Here is a 9,403-nt window from a genome sequence, read left to right as displayed (position 1 = left end):
AGTCTATTAGAGCGTTCAAGTTATGGGCCCGTTTTGGGCACTGTTAGCCTGGCAGGAATGGCAAAGGAGGGAATGAGTTGACTCATCATGGGGTCCTCGTTGTCATTGTCATAAGGTGCTGGCACTTGCTGTGGCTCAGATCAGGTCTTGGCTTCAAGCTCAGTGGGAGGAGAGGCCTCGACGGTTGGGTCCTGACGTGCAGTTCGTCTTTTCTCTTCCCCCACTGAGATTTTTCCGTGGCTTAGCGGTAGTGACTACCATGCTGCTGGGTTGAGGTTTAGGAGCTGGGCACTCCACAGCTTAGTGACACATCTGACCACACTGGTAGCACTTGATAGGAGCCCTGGCTGGTGCTTGGGAGACGCTGGTGGTTGCAGTGGCTTGGAAACGGCCATAAGGGTGTTTCTCCTGGGCACGTGGTGGCTTGGGCTCGGCTGTGCTTGACTTTCTGGGGCAGTCCAATTCAATGTCTAGCACCACCGTCATGCTGTATCACTCACGCAACAGGTTAGGAAATCCCCAAATGATCCAGGCTTGAAGTAAGTCGTGATCTAGCCCCTGCTTGAAATAGTTGATCAGTGACTGTTCTGGCCACTGCTGCAGCTGATGAGCAACTTTCCTGAATTCACAAATGTACATCTTAGTGGGGTGGTCTCTTTGCTTCAGACAGTGGATTTCCTTCTTGGCTTGCAGGGCACGGGATTCGTCCTCAAAATAACCCCTCAGTTGCTCCATGAATAGTGTGCAATATTATGCAATTCAGGAGCCCCTTCATTGTGAAGGTTGGTCACCCAGTAGGCTGCTTCCCCCTCTAAATTTGCCGCCACAGCATTCACCATCATAGCACCATCCAGGTAGGCATAAGCATAGTGATCTAAATGAGCCCACACCTGGTTTAGGAAGGTTAGCTTCTCGGGGTCCCCATCAAAGGTGGACTTGATGAGAGGTGGCTTGAACCTTGGCGGAGCCGCCTGCACCTGCTACTGGGCTTGAGCGGCTTGTGGGTCCTAGGGGCATGACCGAACCACTCTCCGGACTTCTCTCGGCTGGGCTCTGGGACTGGCATCCCAAGGCCATGGCAGTGGGCTTGGCTGGGATACGGGGCTTGACATCACAGCTGGCTGGGGGATGGGTGAAGTGGCATGAGCTCCGGTGGTTGGGCTGGGGCTCTGGTGAGGGGGGGAAGAGATGGATAGTTCTTGGTATTCCCCCCACCATGGCACCTACCTCCTGTGCAATAGGAATCTTATTCTTCACCTCTAGTCTGCTGAACTTCTCCTTCAGCTGTTCAAGTGAGGGGCTGTGGACTGCGGACTGAAACCTCCACTCTCTGGAGTTGTCCCATCCCATCGATCCTTTTCCTTTCTTGCTATCCACAGATGAAGAACCCTGGGATGGTAGCAATAGTAGCTCCTCTCCAGTGGTTACTGCCCCTCTTGCACTGAGGGGCAGCCTCGGCTTGATAGAGGTCTGCCAGGATTGTAGCTCCTTCTTGCAGTACCAGTTTCCCAGGTTGTATTAATCTGGCCTTTGGCCGAGCCCCTGCCAGTGACGCCTACGTGGTGGCTGGAGCGCCAGTCTATGCTCCGACAGCCGGAGTTTCATTGCAGCTAGTAGTGGTTTCACTCTTCTCCTCCATTTTGAATCTTTGCTGAGTCTTTACCACTCTCCCAAAAGTGAGAGTGGTAAAGTGGTCACGGCCCAGCACCCCAAGAAAACAAAGTTTTATGAGACTTGGTTTACTGTCAACTCTACAAATGAGCATGGCTGCAGCCATTTCCCTTCTCATTCTAGGTTGCCACATAGAATGAAGGGAGGGGGGTTGCCCAGGTGCTTCACTAGTCAAAATAATCTTTTGTCCCATTGGAACCAAGTTCATCGGTGGCTCCCGAGCATTTCATAAAAAGCCTGCCAAATAATCATACTGGGGAATGTAGTTGCTTACATAGCTTTTGTGGGTGGGACTTTTACGTTTGTTGGGGAATTGTTATGTGTGTATCCAGACTTGGTTTAATGTCATGGTTCCAACAGACAGAGATGAATAAATCAGAATTCCAAGGCATGTAAATTCCTCAAAGAATATGTTTATTAGTTACAAAGTATCAGCACAATCAAGAGTGAAACCAAGTCTGGATACACACGTAACAATTCCCCAATACAAACGTAAAAGTCCCATCCACAAAAACTATGTAACTATGTTCCCCAATATGATTATTTAGTGGGCTTTTTATGAAACGCCCAGTCCCTAGTCTCGGGAGCCGCTGATGACCTTGATTCGCACGGGACAAAAGATTATTTTGACTAGCGAAGCATCTGGGCAACCCCCCTCCCTCCATTCTATGTGGCAACCTACAATGAGAAGGAAAATGGCTGCAGTCATGCTCATGTGTAGAGTTGACACCAGACCTTTGAAATTGCCCCCTCCCTCTTTGCTTTTCTGCCTTAAAATCCAGCAGACACATTTTCCTCCTGATCAGCTAAGGCTACAGTAGCTACTGCTATGATTTTTGTAAGAAACTGAGTGTACCGGTATGTGTGAGTTCAGCCCGGCCAGGCCCTGCGGGAAGTAGATCCATCCTCCATGAAAAACCTCAAGGGCTCCACGCAAAACGTCTCTGTGGAGCTGGAGAGCTTGGCGCACCACCGTCCATCTCCTCTCTCTTCCCAAAAGCATTTCTTCACTAACCTGCTTTCCAGCTCTGTCATGTTTCTCCACCACTGTAGGGAAACAAAAGAGGTTTGTGGGGCTACTGGTAAAAAAAAATAGTTCAATCAGACCTTCTAACTTCGCAAGGGGTTTTTTTTGGGAGAAGTTGTAAGGTCTGATTGAAATTTTTTTTTTACTGGTAGTCCCACAAACTGTTGTGGTTCCTTGACTGCCAGTAGATCTGCCAGCCGAGTCAGATGAATCCACTGGAGTCTGTGGAAGGCTGTGAGGAGCAAGAAGACTCAGAGCCAGAGGCAGAGCCAGACCCATCTACTCACGCTCAGGCAGAGAAACAGCTGTGTTGGGGGTCTGAACTGAGCAAAGAGGAACAGCTGGGGCCTGTCGCAGATGCACGTATGCACAGAGAGGAGAGGCAAGCAGGACAACAGAGGGCGGTGGGGTGGCTCTCCAGAAAAAGTAAGAGACTCTAAGAAGCCATGCCCTGGCTGGACTATAAAGAAGAGAGGTGTGGGAGGCGCCGGTTGCCATAGACAACTGTTCATGCTACGTTATCTTGTTCCTCTGTCGGATTTCTTTTGCCAGGATTCTTTGCCAATTCTTTGCCAGGTTTGTTGGCTTTCTTTGTGTTTGGGTTGAATTGCTAATTGAGCCTTCCTGCTGGGAACTCAGAGACTTTGGACTTATCTCCGCCAAGTGGGAGCAGAGACTGCTACTGTTTGTTTCAACATCTAAGGACTTGTTATCTGGAGTTTATTCCATAAATGCCTTGTTAAAATAAAAGGGTTTTTTTCCTCATGAGTAAAGCTGTTGAGTAGCACTCACAAAGGCTGGGTCAGAACACAAACTTCTTTTATTTCCCTGCACATGGTGGCAGAGAAACGTGATGGAGATGGAGAAACGCGACGGAGCTGGAAAGCAAGTTAGTGAAGAAATGCTTTCAGGAAGAGAGAAGAGCTGGGTGGTAGTTCTTCTTATGGCAGAAAGAGCAGGGGCTGTAATCATGACCCAAACCCTGGCATGAAAACTCATGGCGGAGGTGGCAGGAGTGCCGGGCGCTGCTGCTGCTCAGGAACTGAAACAGGGCATCTGCTTGCAAGCACAACTTTGGGGAGGGGGGGCATCGCAGGGGGGAGGGAGATCCCCTGTAGAGATGACCCTTTGGAAAATTGGGAGCAGCAGCAGCTGCAGAATTGTGGGAAGGTTCCTCCAAAGCTTTTTTTCAGTCTTGCTGAACGAGGAGAATCCGCATTCTGCATCAAATAAACGTAAAAGTTAAACATTCTGGCAGAAAAAATCCAGCAGCGGGGGAAAAAACCCCGTCTCAGATACGGGGAATCTGCATTGCCTGCCTCCTCCCATGCCTTCACTTTGCTCAATCAGCTGGGTAGAAGTGAGGTTTAGGAGGCCGAGCCCGCAGGCAGAGGTACAGGGGGAGGCAGGCGGTGCAGATTCCCCATACGTGATCCCCGCTGCTGGATTTTCACTGACAGTTTAATTTTCTTTAGTTTATCCAGCAGCCTCTACTACACGGAATGCAAACCATGGTCGCTGCCTACTCCAGAGTCACAAGGTGAGCTGCAGAAGAGAGTGGTGACAAAGTTGCCTGGTGCCACACGTATGACAAAGTTGCCTGGTGCCACACGTATGGCGGAGCTACCAAGAACACCTCCAGGCACGAGAGATGGAATGAGAGGGGAGTCCAGCCGAGCTCGAAGTTGCTTTACCCACATTGCCAATCCCGTGACTACGCCAAGTTGTGCCGTGCATCCCCTCCCACACACAGGCAGGGCAGCTGAGAGCAGAGCGGCCAGGAGGGCAAAGACCCCCTGCAAGGCCAGTAGCAGCACAGGCAACCGCTCAGCGGCCAGCACCATGCCCGTCATGGCTGAGAAGTGTCCCAGTCGCAGCAAGGCCAGCAAGCAAGGTGGGCAGAGGCCGCTCCCACTCCTGTTGGCTCCCGTGCTCACCACCTCCTATATGTGAACAAAATAAGACATCCCCCCAAAATGCCTCTTTTGGAGCCCCCCCCCCAAATATAAGAACGGGTCTTATTTTCAGGAAAACACAGTGGTAACAAACACAAGCCACTTGACCAGCTCCAAATCAACCTGAAATACCCTGGCCCATTAAGAGAATTATGTTTTCAGAGCCTTCTAATAGCAAGAAGGGGCTGCCTTTATTTTTGCAGGAAGAATGTTCCAAAGGAAGAGAACAGCTTTCTTTTAGATATATTCAACCTCTTTTAATCTGTGAATCCAAAAATCACCATTTTCCTTTTTTTCATGTTCAACAGAAAGTCCATAAAAGTTTCCAGTCTTTTATAAAAGTACATATTGTTTTATTCCTGAGCAAATAGGTCAATTTTGCCATTTCTGAAAATTCTGCCATCTTCACAATCCACTCCTCCATTGTGGGTATTTCACATTTTGGTGCAAACAAGTCTGCTGCAGTTACCAGGTACAAAACCAATCTTCTGGCCTGGCCTGATAAGGAGATTTGCAAAAATGCTTAGTGGATAACAGCAGACTTTGCACTTCAAATGGGATAATTCTATCTTTAAAGAGCGATTGACTTGAGATCCCTATATTCAGCGGCAGCCACTTTTTCCTTCCCACTCTCGCTTCTGAAAAAAACCTTTTCTGCTATTGGATTAGAGTTTTTGCCTGCTAGGAGGGTTTTCTTTCTTCGTGCTCTACGCTTTAGGCTGAACAAGAGGATTAGTTGCTTTGCTGGATTACTAGTTCAGCTGCGCCTCTTTACAAGAATTTCTGTGCCAGAATTCGCTACCGAAAGATGCTTCTTACCCTGAGCTTTATGTTCCCAATCGTTAACCTTACCACCTTTTGCCCGGATCTACCAGATTGTAGCTGAAAAATTCAGGACACTAAATGGCAACCTTCCTTCTTCCTGGGACACTTTTCTCGGGAGAAATTTCTGTTAATAAGAGGAAGCGCCCCAGTACCCTCTTTCCATTGCCCACATCTCCCTTTGGTAATGCTTTGTTCAGCGCATCGGAGATAAAAAAAGACTAGCACTTTGCGCGTGCGCTGCCCTTCGATTTCTATTTCTGGCCATTTTGATACCAGGCGGCGGTGAATAAGCAGGAGCGGGTGGGAGTAATTCTTCAGGTGAGTTCTCTGCCCTTGGGGAAGGAACCAGAGAGGACAAGGAAGAAACAAGGGTAAAAATGCTACAAATTCTCGGTTTCATGGGCGAAAGCTAAGCCCGAGGCGGCGCCTGTTTTAGTGTAGGAAAGGCAGTTCTCCGCCATAAGCTCGAAAAGGTGGCTGCTGCCTGGTCTCCTGGCGTCGCGTCTCAAAGTGACGTCAATCTGGGAATTCAGCGCCGATTGCCTGTCGCTCATTTGACTGAGTGGTGGCGCCGATGTGTAAGATAAGACACGGAAAGCGTGCTTGAACGCTATATTGAATCCTTGAGGCGCGCCTTAAATCCCACGAATTTCAGTGGGAATTGAGGCTAGCGACTGTAGTCGGTTTGTGCATCTTCTTCCCGAAATGGTCATGATGGGATCCTTGCCTGCCCTCTCGCTTCTTCAGAAGGTCGCAGGACTTTGCAGGAGTTGTTACACTTTGTTCCCTTAGAACTCATTCTTTAAAAATCGTATAAGAGAAATATTCTGCGGTTAAAGAAAGATATATCCTGCCTTTCCTCCACAAATAGAGTTAGGACGAGAAAAGCTTAGCTTTGCAAGATCAAGGACGGATTCCTAGGAATTTTGTCCGAAGTGGACCTTGAGATCACATGACTCAGCGGTCTCAGACGGCAATATAGAAATCTCTAATTCTTTAATCCATTCATTTCTTAGCATTTCCATATCATTTATTTATTGATAATAAGTATCTATAGAAATGAATCGTTTTTTTAGTGTCAAAAGATTTAAGAAGTTCTAGTATCTCAAGTGTCTCAGAATCTTAAGAATAATGCTAGCCCAAACAATGTTATTAACATAACTATATTTTGCCATTGGGTTACATCTGGTAGATGATAATTGTCTCTTAACATGTTAGAAATTCATCATCATTTGTCAATAGACCCAAAGTCAATATCTCCACTTCCATCCAATGTTTCCATATCATATTTTTCCCAATTTTTAAAATTTAGTTTCCCCATAAAGTTAATTTAACATAAGAAAAAGGGTCAGATCTTTTTTTTAGACATTATGTGCCATACATTTCTGATATAATTGTTTCCAGAGATACTAGAGGTTTAGTATAATTACATGCTGTTAACTAAGTTATATCTGTTGGTATATGCATACCTAGATATATAACGTATTCCATACAAAAATAGAACTGATATTCCTTAAATGGGTGTTCAGTTATAGGCATCAATTCCAATTTGGATCAATTAATAGAGTATCTCTTATTTTATTAAAGGCATCTACAGTATCTTTTGCATCAACACTGGAATAGTTTTAGAAATAAAAATGTATCTGCAAATAGAACCAATTTGTGTTAGATTGAGTTACATACTACTCCATAGATCTCCCTGTGTTGTCTAATAACACAACCCAAGGGTTCTACGCAGATATTAAAAAGCATGAGTGAAAATGGAATCCTTCTCTAGTTCCTTTACATAGTGAAAAAGTAAGAGAACCTTACTTAACCATTAACCTTCATTTTAGATGTAGGGTCCATTCGATGAATTCCAAAGAAAATCCAAGTATATTTAGTACTAGTACTTTTTATGTATTTTGTCAAAGGTTTTTCATTCTCTACTAAAATTACAAATTGATCTTTATTTTTATTCAAGTTTATTACATATATCATTAATATTATTGCTGCTTGCCTAGTTTCTTAGGACAGAAATCCCCAACCACTGATCCACGGACTGCTACCAGTCTGCGGACTGCTACTAGTCTGCAGTCTGTTGGCAACTGGGCCATGCAAGCAGCATGTGAACGTGGGAAGCTCCATTTGTGTGAGCGGCATGCGCATGTGCGAAACCATCCCCTCCACCCCACCACTGCTGCTACTGGTCCACAGAGCTGGAAAGGTTGGGAAAGGTTGTAAACTGCTGTCTTAGGAGTCGTAGTGGCACACTACAGGCTAATTCTGCTACAACCAGGAGTTTGATCCTGACTGGCTCAAGGTTGACTCAGTCTTCCATCCTTTAGAGTAATAAAGTTTTAGTCTGGCAAGATTCTGTCAATTGGGGGGTGTAAGCAAATAAAGCATCTGTAAGGACCCACCCCACTTTGCATCTTAAGAAGACAGAACTCTTGGAATATTTCTTCCAACAGGCATCTTTATTAAGAGAAAGCTGGTTGCAGGCATTCTAGACAGGACTTGGGGTCCAAGCTCTCCCATTCAAGGTTTTAAGGGATCCCCCAGTAGCCCCACCCCATCACCCCCTTCTTCCAGCGACAGNCCCAGGCATTACATTCCCACCCCCTTTTCCTCATTGCCGGGAGGAGAGACTTCAGAAAGGATTACATGAAAGGTAATGGCCCCATTGTTATTGTTAGTCCTTTTGGTGATATCCACATCCAGTCCCTTTGAAGTATACTGAAGGAAGTGAGGGCCATAAAGCCCCTTTGTTCACCCCCTTCCCTTCATCGTATGACAAAATCCAGAGAAGGCAGAAATGGGGTTTTCCATAGTTGATAACTAGAGATGAAATATAATTGGATTCTGACAGCATCGTCCCTAACCTTTCCAGCTTGGTGCACCCTTCACTCGCGCGAATGGAGCTTCGTGCACGAGCATAGGGTGTTTGCATTCACACGCGAAGCTCCACTCTTGTGAGCTGCAGCACTTGCCCTCATATGTGAAGTTCCACTTGTGCGAGCAGAGGGCGCTTGCACTCACCAGTGAAGCTCCACTTGTGCAAGCAAATGGAGCTTGAGTGGAGCTTCACGTGCATGCACTTACCCATTTCTCCCACAGCCCGGTTTTGAACAGGCACGGCCTGATAGTGGGCTGCAGCCCAGGAGTTAGTAACCCCTGAAATAAAGTACTGAACTTTGGTTGGATTGTTGTATGACAGTGATGGCGAACCTTTTAGAGACCGAGTGCCCAAAAACCGGCCCTGCTGCCCCTGCTCCACTCCTGCTCCACCCCCAGCCTGGCCCCGCCCGCCTGCAGGGCCACCCACTGCCTCCACGGCCGCCACAGATTGCCCAGGTGGCCCAGCAGCGCCATGGTGACCATGCCCTCCGCCTGCACCCCGCAGCATCATCTGCGTGCAATGGGGCACAAGGGCGGAGTCTTGTCCCGGCTGCCATGTCCTTGGCTGCATTGCTCCGTGCCGGCTCTGCTCGGGGGCGACTCTCCACCAGGGGAGCTGCTGGTGAGGAGGGGGCCATGGGGGAAGTGGGTCTGAGACGGCGGCGTGAGTGCCCACAGAGAGGGCTTCAAGTGCCACAGGTTTGCCACTACTGTTCTATGATGTTCTTGGGCTGGACTTAACAAGAAGATGTCTTTCAACACATTATGGCTGTCAGCAGATCTACCAGATCTGGGCTATGAAAACCTGATCATTAGATGACAGGAAAGAATTAAGTTTTTTCCCATGTCTCTTTTTTGCCCTCTAGGTGGTTATCTGAAACTTTGCAGGCCAGATCAAATACTCTTGGTGAGTTTATCTTTCTGAAAAATACTCCTTTGAATTACCTTCTTCAATATTTTTCCCAGAAACCTTGTCCAATTGGGGGTAAACCACATTATTCCAATCTCCCAACAAACACCAGTTTTCATAAAAATTTTATAGAAT

General features: G+C 47.1%; 1 protein-coding gene across 1 annotated transcript in view; it reads left to right on the top strand.

Annotated features, from left to right (window-relative positions):
- Positions 1-5,781: 5,781 nt before the first annotated feature.
- PRKAB2 (protein kinase AMP-activated non-catalytic subunit beta 2) overlaps positions 5,782-9,403 on the top strand; it is a 49,628-nt gene continuing 46,006 nt past the window's right edge. The window contains exons 1-2 of the mRNA XM_015830439.1: positions 5,782-5,796; positions 9,225-9,265. The gene's annotated coding sequence lies outside the window, so the exon portion shown is untranslated. The remainder of the gene's footprint in view (positions 5,797-9,224; positions 9,266-9,403) is intronic.

The sequence above is a fragment of the Protobothrops mucrosquamatus genome, unplaced genomic scaffold (assembly GCF_001527695.2).
Source record: "Protobothrops mucrosquamatus isolate PMUCROS unplaced genomic scaffold, P.Mucros_1.0 scaffold_243, whole genome shotgun sequence".
Lineage (NCBI taxonomy): Eukaryota > Metazoa > Chordata > Lepidosauria > Squamata > Viperidae > Protobothrops > Protobothrops mucrosquamatus.
The sequence above is the reverse complement of the archived record's forward strand: the minus strand, read 5'-3'. Positions and strand labels throughout refer to the sequence as shown.